Raw genomic sequence first — 19588 nt, forward strand, 5'->3', positions numbered from 1 at the left:
AAAGAAAGAAAGAAAGAAAGAGAAGGTGGCAAAACGTTGACAGTTGTGGAATCTAAATGAAGGGTATACAGGTGTTCATTGTACTATTCTTTCAAAAGTTCTATAGGATTGAAATTTTTCAAAATAAAAAGTTGGAGTAAAATTCATAAATTAGTGGTTCTATGAAGTGAAGAAATCAGTTGTTACAGTCATATATCTCTGTAACCTGGACTCAAGGCACTATTTCATTGAGATTTATTAAAAAGTGACAGAAGTTATGTCTATGTGAAAACTCCTTCAGCTCATTTTTTCCCCACAGATGATAGACTAAACCACTATTAAAACTGAAGATGTTATTTGCAGTAAGGTAACAATGAACATAGTTACTATCTACCTTGTCACTCAAACTAGCAGGTTGATTTAATTCCTCCCCTCCTCCACCCCTAGTGACCACCAGAAGACTCCGAGTCTGTAAACATGCTGCTCTTCTGCACAGAACACCCTCCCTCCCTTCCTTGTTCAGGGATCAGTTCAGGGGTCCCATCCTCCGTGAAGTCTGGGATGCTATGTCACTCCTGGTACTGGCTCCCACTGCATTTGGTTTTCCACAAAGCACGTCTTCCGTGGGCTCTGCTGGGCTCTGCTAGATGTTGTCTTTCCACTGGACTATAACTCAAGAATCCCTGGATCTCCTGTGCCTGGCACAGAAACAGACACCTAGATGGTGTTTAATAAATGCTTGTAGGAATTAATGAGGCAACAAGTGAAGATCTATGATTAGCTAACTGTGAACTAAAATGGAAAATCTCATTTTGACCAAGAGACAGCTCCTACAGTTAGTTATGTTGATTCAAATTGTACATCTAATATGTTGGAATTTTTAAAAATTTTTTATTGTTATGTTAATCACCACACATTACATCATTAGTTTTTGATGTAGTGTTCCATGATTCATTGTTTGCATATAACACCCAGTGCTCCATGCAGAATGTGCCCTCTTTAATACCCATCACCAGGCTAACCCATCCTCCCACCCCCCTCCCCTCTAGAACCCTCAGTTTGTTTTTCAGAGTCCATCGTCTCTCATGGTTCATCTCCCCCTCCGATTTCCCCCCCTTCATTCTTCCCCTCCTGCTATCTTCTTCTTCTTCTTCTTCTTCTTCTTCTTCTTCTTCTTCTTCTTCTTCTTCTTCTTCTTCTTCTTTTTTTAACATATAATGTATTATTTGTTTCAGAGGTACAGATCTGTGATTCAACAGTCTTGCACAATTCACAGTGCTCACCATAGCACATGCCCTCCCCAATGTCTATCACCCAGCCACCCCATCCCTCCCACCCCCACCACTCCAGCAACCCTCAGTTTGTTTCCTGAGATTAAGAATTCCTCATATCAGTGAGGTCATATGATACATGTCTTTCTCTGATTGACTTATTTCGCTCAGCATAACACCCTCCAGTTCCATCCACGTCGTTGCAAATGGCAAGATTTACTCCTTTTGATGGCTGCATAATATTCCATTGTATATAAATACCACATCTTCTTTATCCATTCATCTGTTGATGGACATCTTGGCTCTTTCCACAGTTTGGCTATTGTGGACATTGCTGCTATAAACATCGGGGTGCACGTACCCTTTTGGATCCCTACATTTGTATCTTTGGGGTGAATACCCAGTAGTGCAATTGCTGGATCATAGGGTAGCTCTATTTTCAACTTTTTGAGGAACCTCCATACTGTTTTCCAGAGTGGCTGCACCAGCTTGCATTCCCACCTCTGTTGGAATATTTTTAAAGCCTTTGAAGGGAATCAAGACATGGTTAATTCAGTGTACTGTGAGAATGTGGAAGGCAGTCTATTTGGAATACTGGACTGTATGGAAATAACTCTGTTACAGTGGAAAATATTCTGGTAAGGGATGGGTTGGGAGGGAATGGGTCTTAGGGAAAGTAGGTGTATTTGTTGGAGTTTGGAAGAATAAAGGCTGGAGAAATAAGTCTAAGAGCAGGAGTGGCATCCTTTTCCAGCCCAAGCCTTTGAGATCCCTGCCCCCCTGCTGAGCAGGAGAGTCTATATCATGATATGTCCTGGAATAGTCACTAGTAACGACTGGCCACACTCTGTCCCTTGCAGAAACCACTTAGGAGGGACAGGAAGCAGGATTCAAGTACTGCCCCCCACTCGAGTTTAGTGTCTTAATGTACCTAATGAAAACTCAGTTCTGTGGTGAAAAATAAAAATTCCAGAAGCCTTCATCAGTATCTCATGCAGCAGCACATAAGGGCATCAAAACTGAGTTTTTTGACAATAATACACGGGAGCAATTGGGAATGCAAACTATATCTAACATTAAATGTCATTCACAATATGAGTGGATTTGAGGATGGAGGGAGCTGGGGAGTTATTATCTAATAGGTACAGAGTTTCAGTTTGGGATAATAAAAAGTTCTAGAGATGGAGGGTGGTGATGATTGCACATATTTAATGCCACTGAATTGTATGTTTAAGAATGGTTAAAGTGGTAAATTTCATGTTATGTAATATTTTACCACAATTTTTAAAAATGAAAGAAGAAGTATCTTCAGTTAATGTAAGAGGTTTTTGAGCTTTGCCAAATTACAGATCTTTGCAAAGCTGTTTGAGGAGCTCGGAGGGACCCTGCCACTCACCACCCAAGTTCTGATGCATTCACGTGTTGCTGGGCTTCCGTGCATTTTGTGCCAAACTGGTGCCTGTTGCGCTGAGAGACACTGCATGGGCTCATGTCTTAAACTTCTGGCTCTGTGGAGATCTGGCTCAACAACAGCAGATACGTGAGAAAACACCGGGTCTCTGTGCAAGGGTCCTGATTCCACCTAGCTCAGGCTTCCTGGTCTGTGACGGGCAGAGTGCCTCTCCACCTCCTTTTCCTCTCGTCCTATCATGTTGATATAACTCCCTGTGGAGCAGCCTTGGTAGATTTGAGATCCAGGAAAGAGGAGGGTGCTGGGTGCGTGATGCCTCACACATCATGACTATAATTTTGTCAAATATTGAATAAATGTGTATGTGCTTTAGGGCTAAATATGTAAACCTGACCTCAGGTTCTCTTCCTGTGTGTAAGGATTTGTTGATATGTCATCTTTGCTTGTAGCATAGGCATTGTGATGAGAGAAGTCTAATAGGAGTTACTTAAAAATGTAGTGTGCACTTCTATCTAGACCATTTAGAAAAAGTCTCTCCTCCCCTCCTTTGGATTTGCCCAACTTTTTTTCTCTGGTTCACAGTTTGTTTATTTGGGCTCCAGATGTTCTTGGAAGGGGGGAACCCTGCCCTTTTAAGATGTGCCCCCTGGGGTGACACTGAGGTCATGCACATTAAAATAGAGGCCTTAAAGATCTCAAGTCATGGTCTGACACTGGGGCTTAATGAGTCCTTTGCCATATTACAGAATGGATGCAAAGGGAGACATGATGATGCAGGTGTCCATTTTTGTTGGAAGACTATGTGGCAGGCTCTCCCATTACAGTCTGGTCTTGTAGACATCCTGCAGTGGCTTCTCTCAACAAGAGCTCTCCAGTATTTGCCTGACAACAATGTCCTTGGGCTGATAAAGATGGTGCCAACAGCACTCTGGCCTCTCACATCGCCCCCCACCTTGCCCATATTTTGAGTACATACTACTCTTTACCTTTGATGGCCTCTGAGAACTCAATTTCTTCTGCTGTTTTGAGCGACATTCCCTTACATACTGGCTTTTAGTCTATGACTTATTGTTATAACACCACCACTGGTGATGATAACAGGTTTCTTCTCTGCACCAGGTATGTTGCATATAGGATCACATTTCAGTCCTGAGAGGTAGGGTAGATATCATTAATTTCATTTTTTAGATGCAAAAACTAAAGGACAAGGAAGGTAGCATGACTTGCCCAGGTCTCTCCGGTGCTGTGTGCTGCTTGAGGCTTGCTGCCCTATACATAGTGGGTCCAATTTTGGTTCTGCAAATAGACAGCAGGTACTCTTAGGAGTCAGGAGATCCTTCTTCCTCAGAATCCTTTCTTATTTCTCAGCCTTCTCTACAAGGATCTCATCATTCTATGACATAGAAAAGGAAGTCTAATGCAAATAACATCTAAAGTACACTTTCCAGACTTCTATCAGCTGCAAAGAACAAAGGGGACACAATGCTGAGAACCATTAACACACCAAGAACACATCCTCCACTCTGTAAGAACTGGTCACACGTCACTTGGTACTCCAAGGACACTTCACAGAGTTTTCCATTTTGTTCTCCAAAGTCGCCTATTTGCATGGATGGCAATAAACAACGTTGCAAAGGAAATGCAAAGTCAACTGGAGGGGTTAAAAATTATTTGAAAATGAAAGGACAGAATGCTTGATTTATTAGGAATTAGCAACTACTTTTATCTGAATTCCTTGAATGAACTAAAACATATCCATCTGTTTTGTCTCTCTCTCTCTTTTTTTCCCCCTTCCTTTGGCAGGAGTAAAGAGTAGGAGGGACTTAACATTATCAGAAAATAGAATATTTAGTTTTTACAGGACATTCGAAAAAGATACATGATGTTGTACACTATAGCAATTCAGCTGTTGGGTGTTGATGCTATATAACATATATTAACATACATAATGTAGCAGGACTAATAACTTCAAGAGAGTTTTCTCTATACATGAAAACAAATCCTATTATTAGAATCTTAATAATAGATCCTGATATTAAGGCCCCATGTTCATATCAAAGGATCTTCATATTAAATGAGTTTCGTATTAACTGAGTTTAATTCAACAACCATTTGAAAATTGATAATGAAAGAAATTGACTCAGTAGTCAAAGAACCTCCATTCTGGTCTCTTCTCTGCCTGTCACTCTGTGATCTTGGACAAGAGGTCTAAATTTCCTGTAAAACACAGTGACCAAAAATGCCAATACAGACCTTCCATCTTTAATGTTAATGCTTACACCTGCACATAGACTGAAATTATGCAGCAGCAACTCCTAGGGACTCCAACTCTCTTTCAGTTGATCTGAGTGTTAGAAAAAGAATAAAACTAACTGCTAAGCTTATTCAAAGGTTCTTTTTAAAAAAGAACTTATGGGGAAAATGTGAACAGCTTGATTTGGAAAACTTTTGCCCAACTTTTAAAATAATAACAATACTAGGGGCGCCTGCGTGGCTCAGTCCGTTAAGCATCCGACTCATGATTTTGGCTCAGGTCATGATCTCAGGCTTGTGAGATTTAGCCTCATGTCGGGCTCCCCACTGGGCGTGGAGTCTCCTTAAGATTCTCTCTCTCTCCTTCTCTCTCTGCCCTTTCCACCCCCACTCGCGTGCACTCTCTCTCTCTTAAATATGTAAATAAATAAATAATAGCAATACTTATAATACAGATAAGGATTTATTAAGTACTTATTATTTGGCTGGTACTCCAAATGCTAATGCTTTGCATACGCTATTTCATTGATCCTTACAACATATGCATGAGGGGAATATTATCTCCCTGATTATATAATACACATCTATATAATATATTATATATGATGATATCATATATCATATATGACATATATGATATATCTATAATCTCCCTTATTAAATGAAGAAACTGAGGCTTAGAAGATTCAAAGGCTTTCAGCAGACTACACAGTTCTTTAAAATCTAAGTCCATCTGACTTTGGAGCCCTTGCTAACAATGATTATATTGTAGGATGTTAGGGCCTCCCTCTTTTTTTTTTTTTTTAAAGATTTTATTTATTTATTTGAGAGAGAGAGAATGAGAGACAGAGTGCACGAGAGGGAAGAGTGTCAGAAGGAGAAGCAGACCCCCCGCTGAGCAGGGAACCTGATGCGGGACTCGATCCAGGGACTCCAGGATCATGACCTGAGCCGAAGGCAGTCGCTTAACCAACTGAGCCACCCAGGCGCCCTGCTAATTCTATATTGTGGGTGGCTATCCTGTGCATTGTAAGAGGTTTGGCATCATTCCTGGCCTCCATCCACTAGATGCCACTAACATCTACCAATTTTGAAAGATATGCTAACTTTATTTATTCATTCATTCATTCATTCTTTTTTAACGATTTTATTTGAGAGCAAGACAGAGAGCACACAAGCAGAGGGAGAGGGAGAAGCAGACTCCCCTGCTGAGCAGGATCATGATCTGAGCTGAAGGCAGAAGCTTAACAACTGAGCCACCCAGGCGCCCAGGGCCCCCCTCTTCAAAAAATGTAGAGAAATATTAAAATGTGAACAGTAATCTGGCAAATACAAATAAGAAGTTAACTCTCAAACTTAACAATTTATTATGCGTGTATTTTCCTCTGTCATTCCTTTCCATTTCCTATTATTTTTATGGCAATAAGAAGGGAAACTAAAGTGATACTTTGTGTTCTTCAAGTAGAAAAAAAGGAAGCAGTGGTTGAACCCATTTGGATTCCGTTCTGCTACAGCCAATACTTTACAGAAATGATGTTGTAATAGAAATGAATGTACACTTGTACTAGAGGGAAACACAGATAGTCTTTAAAGTTATTCAATTTATATTGCTACTCAGTTGTTAAAGTGTTCGTGAATGTAGCATGTATATAAATATGACACCAGTGACAGCTATAAAGATAAACCTTTTATGTTGTAACTTCTCAATTTGAGCACACAAGACTCAATTTGGGGAATAAATCATGATAACGGGTAGCTACTACATTTATATGAAAATGAATAAATGTCTTATACTATCACTTTATTAACCTATAATGAGTAGATACTTCATCATCACTGTAGGTTTTTTGAAATACCTTGGCAGAGTTGTGTTACAGATAATGCAGACTCATCTGGTTGCTAAGAAATTAGTTTTATTATCTAAGAAATTGATTGTCTCAGTACTCCATAGTAGATTGGATTGAAAGAATGTGTGGCTGACCCAACACATTAGCCAGCTATGTGACAAACCCAGTGGGAGTATGTTCAGTTATATTTGTCCTTTATCTGGGGGAGATAAGGAGGGATAAAGATAATATATAGGCAGGGAGGAGGATTAAAGGCAGTAAGAGCCCTCAGGGCACAGTGATGAGAAGCCTCCAGGAGCAAGTTCTCAGGATTCTGCCACGTAATGGATAATATGGGAATGCTTCTTGTCTTACAGGGAGAGGAGGGACCCGAAGGCAGCGCCTCACATGGCATATTGTGGGCAGCCATTTCTGCAGTTGATATGAGGGCCAACACAAGATCCTTTGGCCCCATGTTTGCCACTATGACATACACTCTTGCTTGATGGTCCCGTTATTTGGGGTTTGCCCAGAGACGAAGGCTTTAATTTCAGGAAGCTCTAAAGTGCACATATGGAGATTTGGAAATAAGATTATTCAATGAATGACCCAAGACATTCTCTGGGTTGCCATGCAACAAGGCAGCTGAGACAGTGAGTTCCCTTCCCTCCAGGGACTGGCTGCTCCCCAACTTAACTGCCAAAGAACAAGAGGGCCCAAGATCTCTAAAATCTAGCACCTAAGCACAACCAGCACCTGAGCCTAAAGCTTCCTGTGTAAGGACTCTCTCGAATTCACCCTGGTAAAAGGAAAAACAAGAGTGGGTGGCCCCTGTCCTGGAGCACAGCCCCTCGTGCACCCAGCCCACCTCTCTGCAGGATGCGGACACAATAAGGAACCCTCGCATCATTGGGTCTTCTGCCCACACATTCCAGACAGGTTTCCTTCTTTCCTAGGAAGCAAGATGCTTGGAGCCAAATTTGTGCTCCCCATACCTGCCCCAATCAAATTTACAGGACTTCAATACACATATTTTTTAAAATTTTATTTTATTATGTTATGTTAGTCACCATTCATTACATCATTAGTTTTTGATGTAGTGTTCCATGATTCATTGTTTGGGTATAACACCCAGTGCTCCATTCAATACGTGCCCTCCTTAATACCCATCACTGGGCTAACCCATCCCTCCACTCCCCCTCCCCTCTAAAACCCTCAGTTTGTTTCTCAGAGCCCATAGTCTCTCATGGTTCGTCTCCCTCTCCGATTTGCCCCCCTTCATTTTTCCCTTTCTACTATCTTCTTTTTTTTTTTTTTTTTACATATAATGTATTATTTGTTTCAGAGGTACAGGTCTGTGATTCAACAGTCTTACACAATTCACAGTGCTCACCATAGCACATACCCTCCCCAATGTCTATCATGCAGCCACCCCATCCCTCCCACCCCCACCACTCCAGCAACCCTCAGTTTGTTTCCTGAGATTAAGAATAATTCCTTATATCAGTGAGATCATATGATACTTGTCTTTCTCTGATTGACTTATTTCGCTTAGCATAATATCCTCCAGTTCCATCCACATTACTCCAAGTGGCAAGATTTTGGGTTTTTTGATGGCTGCATAATATTCCATTTTATATATATATATATATATATATATATATACCACATCTTCTTTATCCATTCATCTGTCGATGGACATCTTGGCTCTTTCCACAGTTTGGCTATTGTGGACATTGCTGCTATAAACATTGGGGTGCACATACCCCTTCAGATCACTACATTTGTATCTTCAGGGTAAATACCCAGTAGTGCAATTGCTGGGTCATAGGGTAGCTCTATTTTCAACTTTTTGAGGAACCTCCATACTGTTTTCCAGAGTGGCTGCACCAGCTTGCATTGTAGGAGGGTTCTCCTTTCTCCGCATCCCCGCCAACATGTGTCGTTTCCTGACTTGTTAATTTTAGCCATTCTGACTGGTGTGAGGTGGTATCTCATTGAGGTTTTGATTTGGATGTCCCTGATGCCAAGTGATGTTGAGCATCTTTTCTTGTGTCTGTTGGCCATTTGGATGTCTTCTTTGGAAAAATGTCTGTTCATGTCTTCTGCCCATTTCTTGATTGGATTATTTGCTCTTTGGGTGTTGAGTTTGATAAGTTCTTTATAGATTTTGGATACTAGCCCTTTATCTGATATGTCATTCGCAAATATCTTCTCCCATTCTGTCATGACACATATTTTGTATGTTTCTTCCTTCTTGTAGTCTCCCTTGTATCCTTTCCCTTTTTATCTTATAACCCTTTTTATCTTATAACTTGTTTCATCTTATAACCTGTATACATACACACACACATTTTGGAATGTGAAGGGATGAAAATTAACAAAATATAAAAGTTTCATTTTCATAGATATGTAAGAAAGAAGGATCACCCATTACATTTCTGGGGGAAGGAGAAAACCCCACTCCAACCTTCCAGGTACTTCCAGTTACATTAGGGCCTAGGGCACACAGAGGGCAAAGGGCTGCGGTGCTGGGTGCCCAGAGAATCAGAAGGACAGGGTATTCCGAGGAAGAGCCTGGTGCCCTTGAACAACATGTGAACCAGAGCCACACTGTGTTCCTTCTTGCGTTCCCACGCACAGGGGTCCCAGCACATAGTAGGTACCCAATAAAAGTTTGATAAATAAATTGAATGCCTTCTTTAGAAAAAGCCTTTGCTGTGAAATGCAAAGGAATACACTGTGGAAAGAAGCCTGGCTTCCCCTGGAGTCCCCCCCATCCCACTCACATTGAGCAAGTACACCTTGTCACCTGCAAATAGCAGCAGGCCTGGCCTTCCAGGGAATGACTGATTAAACGAGCAAGTTGTGTGGGTGTGAACTATTGAGCGACACGTTGGTCCAGAACTCCTTCAGCCCTCCGAAGACCCATGAGGATGATTAATTGGAGCCAACCGGCCACATCTGAATGGTTTTCCCTGTTAAATTTGCAAGTAGCTCCCGCCTCCTGTCATTGAAAACTTTAGCCAGAAGGCCTCTTTCAGGAGACATCCTGTCTGGGTTTCTGAGACTCTGAGGGAAGGCTCAGAAAACGAGCCCTGCCTCTTTGCCAGCTTCCTCCCAACACACTCAGTCTCAGCCCACTGGGGTCGGCAGAGTTCAGCTTCAGAAGTGCAGTCAGAGGGCACGACAAATCGACCACCTTTGCATAGAAACTTAGGCCGGCTGCTCCTGACATCCATCCACATCCACCCAAAGGGATCTGCGGATGACGTGAATGACATCTCCCGCTGCCCTTTCAACTGCTTTGGTACTGGGGCTCTCAGCATCCCCATCTTAAGCCATTCAGGTACACAGGACTCAGTCAGCAGTTCCAATTAGAGGTTCAGAAAAGGAATGTGTAAGACTTCTCCCAGATGGCTCTAGCATGAGAAGTGAATGGTGTGGATCTCACTAATAGATTTTTCCTGATCTCTGGCTGAGAAGCCAGACAAGCACAAAGTGCCCATTAAAGAGCAAGTGGGCCTTACAACCCCCTGCCTTTTCATCAAGACAACTTGGCCACACATCAGCTCTGGAGCCACTTTGGTTGCTGAGCTGCTAGCCCTTATTTTATCACCAACAAACAAGGCCCATAGTGAGCCAGTGAAATTATCTTTAGCCCTTGATCAGAATTGTGCTGTCCTCCCCCCCACCCCCACCAGCCATCCTCCACTTTGCAAGGATTTTTTGTGAGGCAATGCCAAGAGAAGATTTGAGCAGCCATGCCAATTAGCACTGACCTTCCACCTCAGAATGCAGAGGAACTGTGCTGTGGGCAAAGGGAAAATTGGTTTATCAGAATGGAAAACATGTTTCACAATATAAGTGGTGTCTCTTCTGGGCATTTAGTACTCACATAAGTAGAAATTTTAATCCTAGGACGAAAGAGTAGAGAGAAGAAACCCTCCAATGGTGACTCAAGACCTCTCCCTAATTTATTCACCAGGATCATGCCTCTTCAACCCTTTTGGGGGAAGAAGGGACAAAAAGGGAAAGAATATCAGTAACTATATTAACTAGCTATTCTGAATAGCAAACCCTCTAAAACACTGTAGTTTAACCAACAACCATTAATCATTTCTCCCAAGCCTAAGGCTTGGGTAAGTGGTTCTGCTGGTGGTCAGGGCTTGGTACACCTCAGCTAGAACTTGTTCATGCTTCTGCAGTTACCTGCCAGGCTGGCTGGGGGTCACTGGTCTAGAATGGCTTCCATGGGAATGACTCCACTATCTCCCATTTCGCCTCTCATATTGCAGAAGGCCAACCCAGGCTTGTCCTCATGGCAGAGGCAGGGTTCCCCAGGGAACTGAGGGCTAGACTTGGAATCTACACACCAGCACCTCCAACACACTCTCTTGGCCAAAGAAAGCCAAGCCATGTTCAATAGGTGGGGAAATAGAGTCCCCTCTTGCTGCCACGGCTCACATGGCAAAGGGCACAGATACAGAGATGGGTGGAGAACTAGGGCCATCAGTGAAATCATCTGCCATGATGGTAGAAAGCAATGAAAGAAAGAATTTGGAGAAAAGAAAGAATAGGTTCAAGGTGTCTAAAAGATTAGGCTTGCGCCTAACTCCAACTGTTCTTTCTCTTCCACCCATGCCCTCTCTTCAGCCTTCTCCTCAAGCATTGGAAGGCTTAGTGCATGTTTGTCTAGGAAAAATTTGACTAGGTCTGACGACCTGGGTTATCACCCACCCCCTCTCTGAGGATTGCTGTCGGCTTCCCTCAGGCACAAGACGTACATCTCAGCAGGCAGCTTTGAGGCCATCGAGAATCAAGATGGCTCCCAGGGCAAGGAGAGATTGCTGAGCTCCAGAGGCTACTCACCTACTTTTATGGAGAAGGGGGAGGGCGAGGAGGAGAATTTTAGTATCACCCCATAAGATGGGGCCCTTGCCTACCTGTCCCGTATCCTCATCAGCCATTTCCTCTCATGCACCCACCACGTGGTGTGCTAAACAACCTTTAGTTCCTGAAATGTGAGATGGAAACAGCTCCACATCTTTGCACACATACTCCTTCTGTCTGGAACAATCCTTCCCATCCAGACAATTCCACTTTACCCACCCAAGTTTCAGTGTGAAGGTCACACCGATAGGTGCCTCTCTTCTGGGCTTCCAAAACTCAACCCCAACCAGAGCACTCACCACCACTCTATTATAATTGTTTACTTTTCTTTCTTCCTTGTGATTTTGTCAGTTTCCTTAGAGCTGACCAAAAAATAAATAAATAAATAAACTAAAAAGTCTTTCGTCTTTATATTCCCAGGGTGAACCAAGTCTTTAGTCTCCACATTCCCAGAGCTTATTTCAGAGCCCACCACATAGAAATGCTTAATAAACCCAGCTTCACTTTATCCTTGGGGAACACTACATAGCCCTTATTTATGGAGCAAGGGCAGATTTGTTTACTTTCCCAATACCTCTGGAGCAGAGCAGACTTTTCTTATTCCAGTTTGTTTAGTTGACTTGGGCAGCTTATAACTATTTGCCTGAAGTCAACTGGCTTCCAAGTGACAAAGCAAGAACTGAAATCTCTGTCTTCCAAGTCTTAGCCCAGTGCTCTTTCTCTTTAACCCTAGGTTTAAGATGGATTTATTTAACTTTTAATGCCCTTGTCTGATTCCAGCAGAGAATTTATTCAACAGATTACGCACCAACCACATGTCAGGTACTGTTCTTCAATTTAAGAATATAGTGATGCATAAGACAGATCAAGTGAGCGTTAGATGATAAACAGTGATTATTTATTTATTCACAAATGAAATACTTAGCATTGCTATTTGCACTATTTTATATGTTTTTCATTTATAGATGAAGAAACTGAAGCCCAAAGAGGTGAAATAATTTGGCCAAGGTCACAAAACTAGAAAGTGGTCAAGTTGGAATATGAACCCAGTCTGGTTCCCGAGTCTGTATTCATAACCACTCTCCCGCAGGCTGCCGGTATAAAATGTTCTATAATGTGAGGTCATGATAAATGTTCTAAAACAAGTAAAGTAGGGTAGGAGGCAAAGGGAATAGAGGATGCTGCTTTAGACATGGTGGCCAGAGCAGCCTATCTGCAGAGGTGACACTGGAGCAGAAGCAAAGGGTGAGACTTGGAGGGGAGGAGCTTGGCAGGAAGAGGGAACAGCAGGTGCAAAAGCTCTGAGATAGGAAAGTGCTTGGTGAGCGCAAGGAACAGCAGGGAGGCCAGTGTGAACAGGGAGCAGAGGGATGGCAGATGTATTAGAGAGAAGCTCCTTTGTTTGGGCCATAATAAAGAGTTTGAATTTTATTTTAGTATGATTTGTGGGAGCTTATAGAATTACATGTGAAAACAAGAGTAAAAACAAAATCAAATAAGATTTGAAAATGGTGCAACACCAAGGGTAAAACTAGATATAAAGTGTAGACCTTACATTTTGCTTCTGAATGTAAGCCATATACTTTACTACCAGCATCAGGCTACAAATTTGAGCTTGAGTTTCCTTGTGGCCATTGCAAAAAAGGGAAATATGGACAGTTCCATGCTTCATAGTATTGAAAGATTAAAAAAAAGAAAGAAAGATGTTGTTTAGAAGCACACCTATTCCTAGTACTGAGACTTTAGGGAATTCTCTGGAATCCTGAACTGATCAAAAGGAAAGTTAATGGCTTTTGTAGCTAAACAGAGGTATTTTGTAATTTCAGTGAGATGTACAAAATTTTACTGGTTCGCCCATGGTAGAAACATTGAAACTGAACATGAAAATCTTCCTGTGTTTCTCTATATGCAGCTATTTCAGTCCACATAATTTGCCAAGACTGTATTTTGAGGCTCAGAACATGTCCATTTGATAAACTATTTGATTTAAGAAATGGTTGATTACATTGTTTAGGTCAATCTAAGGGTAGGGGGTGAGAGGCAGCATGGTCAGTCTTCTCACACTGTCATTAGGATGGTTGACAAAGAGAAACAGACCACAGAATGGCCCCCTAGAGGCCAGGCCAAGGCAAGGTGTTTCTCATTTCTGGCACATAAGAAGAGAAAGTAATTTGTTCTTTTATTGTATTCTCTTGACAATCATCACTGCATACCAATTTTTTTCCTGCTTACTAAAAAATGGAGAAAACAGGCAGATTGGTTAATGAAGCCATGAGGGGGACGTTTCTCCACGAACTTATGTGCTCGTTAATACTCATAATACCTCCTGTGCTTTGAGCACTTACTCCAGTCAGACAAATTCCAGTTTTTTCCATGCATTCCTAAGTAAAGCTCTTTACCTTCTGGAGGCAGGCACTCGATAGGATTTAATGGGACGAGGAGCCTCATAAGCCTTGGGTTGTGTGCTTTAATTAAGTCCCAGAGTTTTGATGGCATAATAGAACATTTGAAAGCCATGTAAGTTGTTCAGGCTATTCAGAAACTGCATGATGTTGTAACGCCAGAGTTCTAATGGGCCCTCGTGACTAAAGAAAGACCAGGGCTGAAGATGGAGAACCTGGGATCATGCACAGAGGTGACCACTGATGACCGCTTCAAGAAGGAGAAAGAGAAAGGAACACAGGGCCATGAGCAAACCCATACTCTTGATCCAATCCCCTTTAGTTCCCTTTTGACCCTTTGCATTGCTTGAATCTCTGGCTCCCCCTTCCTACAGCCTTGCTCTCCTCTTGGAGGAGGGGGACTGACAAAAAACACCATTGGGTTTCTTAGGAAATCATGGAGCTTTTCCTGAGAGCAATTGCAGGAGCAGGAGAGGTGGGAAAAAGACTCAGAAGGAACAGGTTGTGAGGAGGTGGGAAGTGTAGAGGACTCACCAAGAAAGTGGCAGAGATGGGAGGGAGAGAAATTGCATGGTGGTTTGAAGATGCAGAAATTCCTACACGTGTAGGCATTTCTTATCTGATCCTCATGAAACCCCTTAAAGGACAACAGGAAGGGCAGTTACGTCCATCTCCATTTTATGGCTGAGGGAGGAGACTCAAGAGTCTCAAGAAAGTGACTTCTAACCTTCCAGTTTTCTACGTGCTTCTGCAGTCCTGACCTTTCTCTTCTATAGCTCTATCTATCACAGATGTAATTACTTACTTGTGCAGTTATTTACCTGAAGTCTGTCTTCCCTGCTAGATTGTAGCTCCGTGAGGGCAGACTGGGGGTGCCGTTCACTGTCATCTTCCTAGTGAGTCCTGTTTATCACGGAATCCTCAATGTCTAGACATGTAATCAGTGGATTTGTGGATGGAGGTGCCGATGGGACCTCTTGAACAAATCCATTTCTTTAAAGAGACTTTACAACTTAAAGGCGCTTGTAAAATTGTATGAATTGAGATTCTTGGATTTTTAACATTTCCCCCAATATTTTACAAACTTAGTCTAACAACAAATCTGACACATTCTGACATCATGTAGTAGATAGTCAACAATTTTTGCTGTGGTGGAAGAGTAGTTATGTATGTGAAAAGAGTCAGAACCTGAGCGTAGGTATTCTGACTGCAAGTTCACATTCATTTTACCCTTCCCTGCTTCCCCAGTATAACCAGAACAGTGCCTGGAACATAGTAGAGGACCAGTAGATAGAATGAATCAATGAACTAGTATTACTTGCTATGGGATTAATGTCTGTGCCATGTAAAAACCGGTTGCAGGTTTGTTGTGTTTGGAGACCTACCAGTGACACTGGTGATATTTAAAGCTCCTTGTCACATAACCAAGAATGACTTTGTTTGTAGTAGAAAAATAAGAAAAATAAGGAACGGACAAAGATAATAATAAAAATGGAACCAAAGAACTGGTAAATCTTCCCTCACCAGGGCCATCGTTAACTGAAGGAGAAGACTTTTGTTATCTTTGTTTCCCTTTATGACATTAGAGAAATAAGAAAATGAATGTCTTTTTAAAATTTGCATAACATACGATGGATTATTGCGCAGCTGAAAAAAATCACTAGATTAAACTTCTGAGGCTTGCCACACTTTGCCCAGTTAGCCTGGGTTTGCCCCTACTTACTCCCTGACCTCAGTTTCCTCATCTGCAAGATGGGGATGCTGATATTTGCATTACCTGCCTCTCTGGATCAAAAGAGATGGATGTTTACTAGAAGCTGTGTTTTACCCAGCGTGGTTGCCCCCTGAAAGGATGATGTGTTACCTAAAAAGTTCTGTTGTGTCAAAGAATCATAGAAAAGGATAAATATATACTATAGATACTTTATTTTGGTCTAACACATATACCTGTACATTCACTGACCAAGCTTTACTCTAGGACATAGGCCTCTTTTTTCAGTGTGGATTTGCTGATAGGTTTTTCCTATGGTCTTTCTTGCTCAAATCCATTTTTTCTTTCTTTTTTTTGAGATTATTTATATATTTATTTATTTATTTATTTGAAAGGAGAGAGAGAGCACGCGCACATGCAAGCATGAGCAGGAAGAAGGGGCAGAGGGAGAGGGAGAAGCAGACTCCCCACCGAGCAAGGAGCCCAATGCAGAGGCTCCATCCCAAGACCACGCGATCACAACCTGAGCCGAAGGCAGACGCTTAACCGACTGAGCCACCCAGGCGCCCCTCAAATCCATTTCTTTTTTTTTTTTTTTTAAGATTTTTTTATTTATTTATTTGAGACAGAGGGAATGAGAGAGACAGAGAGCACATGAGAGGGGGGAGGGTCAGAGGGAGAAGCAGACCCCCCGCCGAGCAGGGAGCCCGACGCGGGACTCGATCCGGGGACTCCAGGATCACGACCTGAGCCGAAGGCAGTCGCTTAACCGACTGAGCCACCCAGGCGCCCATAAGTCTCTTTTTCAATGACAGCCTAGCTGGATACAGTATTATTGGCTGCATGTTTTTTAAGATTTATTTATTTATCTGAGAGAGTTAGAATGAGAGACAGAGAAAGTACATGAGAGGGGAGAGGGTTAGAGGGAGAAGCAGGCTCCCCGCCGAGCAGGGAGCCCGATGCGGGACTCGATCCCGGGACCCTGGGATCATGACCTGAGCCGAAGGCAGACGCTTAACCGACTGAGCCACCCAGGCGCCCCTCAAATCCATTTCTTTAAGGAAGTTACAACTTAAAGACCCTTGTAAACTTATATAAATTGAGACGCCTGAATTTTTAAAACGTTTTCACCAGATCCCTGGCAGTGATCTTACCCAAACTTAATTTGACAGCACAGCTATTTTTAGGAACTCACTTTATGAAATATTTCCAGTCAGCTCTATTTTTATGGAAACAATTCTCTGCTCCTTTACATTCATAGTTCATCTGCTTTAGATAAATTAATTTAAATTAGTATAAGTTCTAATACAAATTTATCAAGTACGACTGCTAAAAATAAATCTAGAAATAACTGCAACTAGGCAGCTGGTAGGAACAGAGGCTCATGGGCATTTTAGAGCAATAGCTTTCAGACTATATGAATGTACGTCCAGAGCGAGAAAGGCATTTGCTATTGCAGCCCAGTACACACACGTGCACACACACGCACACACACCCCCTCATACAAAGACAAACACACACATGCCCCTCAAACAAAACTTTCAGAAAACACAGCTTTACCCTTACAATGTGTCATGCGCTTTGGTGTTTTTTGCAATCTATTTTACTCTCCTTTTGTTTTTAAATTCTGGGTGCAAACTACTAAACCATTTTCATGTCACGCTCATGGAGCTCAGCCCGGAGTTTGCAAAGACCCTGTCCTAGAGAGTCAGTTTCTAGTCAGGAGCGTTGGGTTTGCTGTGGTTCTCAGCCAGCACCTTTTGTGGAGGGAATGGAGAGGGTCAGTGGGCCTGGCAAGCGGATGGGGTGGATATTGGTTAGGAGAGTTTCTAGTGTACATGGAAACACTTCGTAATTGTATAAGGAGCTCTGCCAGTGTGTGGGTTGAAAGCAGGCTTGGATTTCCTCTCAATCAAGGCTCCCTGGTTATTGTTCTGAATCCCCGTGCCAGATGCCCCAGTGGTCCCAGATAACAGGGCAGGGGAGGGATTTCCGAGGAGCGTACTCTCAGTACGTGGAAGCCAATCCAAAGAGACGCGGTGCGCTCTCGGCCAGGCGCTGGAGAGACCGAGGAGAGTGCGGCAGACAGAGCGCCGCCAGTGCGTGATCTGCAGTGACATGTCCCACTCCTCCTCTTGCCCACAGCGGCTCAGCAGAGTCAGACAGGATGACTGTTTGTCACATGCTGAGAGGACTGTCAGCTCTGCCGGGGCCACTAGCAGACCATTCACCTTGAAACCTGAGAACTCGTCCACCCTGATGGAAATGATCATTCAGGTGTTTGTATAGGAAAGCATGAAAGGCTCCTCTGGGGCCAGGGATGAAACCTGAAATGGAAATACTAGAAAGGAGAAAAGACAAGGACATGATCCCAGGCTGCAGTCACCCACCCAAACTAGACAGGAGTCATCCAACTTCCAGGCTGTCGGAAGAGCTCTGAAGGGTTTATCAACTTTGGGGTGCTATCCGGACCTGAGCACTTTTCACTCCCAATTTCATTGTTTGGCACTCTGAAAAGTTATGTCCTGGAAGTGTTCATTCCCATCTCAACAAGGTTTTCAACACCTGAAAAAACGTGAAACCCATCGTCAGCTGAGGCCCCCTTGCCCCTTGATATCCGGCTATGAGGGGCTGGGAACTCCATTCCACACTCTGTGGCCAGTCACGGTCTTCCTTTTACATTTCCATGAATTCTAAAGAGTTAGGGGATAGTTCTTTTGGATTTGAGGGCTTCTCCACCCAATTGTTCAGTGATGTGCATCCAGATGTGTGACCATGTTGACCCAGATGTACGACTGAGCCTTTCCTTACTCGCCACAAAAACCTGCTCACACAGGCATTTGTGAGCTGCAGATCATCAAAAGTCTCGGGGAGGCAGAAGGGGGGTTTCATTGGAGCAGGTAACCATGTACAATGAATTATTGGGTAATCTCATTCTTACTATTTTTGCCCTCTCTCCCCGACCCTTGTCTGCCACCCACCCCCAGGCATTTTTTTTTCAGGACTTCTTGATTCCATATACTGCCTACAGCCTCACATTATCTTGCAAGCCTCTCCGTGCCTTTCCACGCCCAGGAAACCTACCTATTTTTCTCTCCCTCTATTAATCAGAGCAGTTCCATTCTCTTTGACTCTTATCGCCAAACTCAGCTCTGGTCCTCACCTTGACAAATCCAAATCACACCCAGTATTCAATGGTGGAAGAAAAATAGGGCAATTGCAATAAAAAATATTTCATTTAGGAAAGGAAAAAAATAAAACAACGTACAGTGGCCACTATTGAAAACTGGTGATATCTCATGCTGGACCAGAATAGCCTGTCCTGGCTGCCCTGCCAGTGGAGTGAGCCATAGGATCAGTCAGTTTGGCTGCCCCCAGTTCTGCTGTCTTGGAAGACCCTCTCCTGTCCACTCTCTACCATGTGAGCGGATCTTGGAGAAGAGGTTCCCTTCCAGAGGCTGCATTCATTCCTATGGCAGCCCACCTCTTGTGTCTGGGGGTTTGGGACCTCTCATCTTAGGGTCTGAGCAATTACAAGCGTTTGAATGCCAAGTTCAGGTTTCTTCGGCAATTCAAGTTGCTTCGAGCAATCTATCCATTATCTTGGCTAATAATAATCAGAGCACCTAAAACAGTTGCTGATGTTCAGGCACTCTTCTGAGCTCTTTACATATATTATTTTTTTAAGATTTATTTATTTATTTTAGAGAGGAGGGAGGGGCAGAGGGAGATGGAGAAAGAATCTCAAGCAGACTCTGCTGCTGAGCACAGAGCCCAATATGGGGCTCGATTCCACGACCCTGAGATCACAACCTGAGCCCAAACTGAGTTGGATGCTCAAC

The sequence above is a fragment of the Mirounga leonina genome, unplaced genomic scaffold (assembly GCF_011800145.1).
Source record: "Mirounga leonina isolate KUSES-001 unplaced genomic scaffold, KU_Mleo_1.0 Mir_174, whole genome shotgun sequence".
Classification (NCBI taxonomy): domain Eukaryota; kingdom Metazoa; phylum Chordata; class Mammalia; order Carnivora; family Phocidae; genus Mirounga; species Mirounga leonina.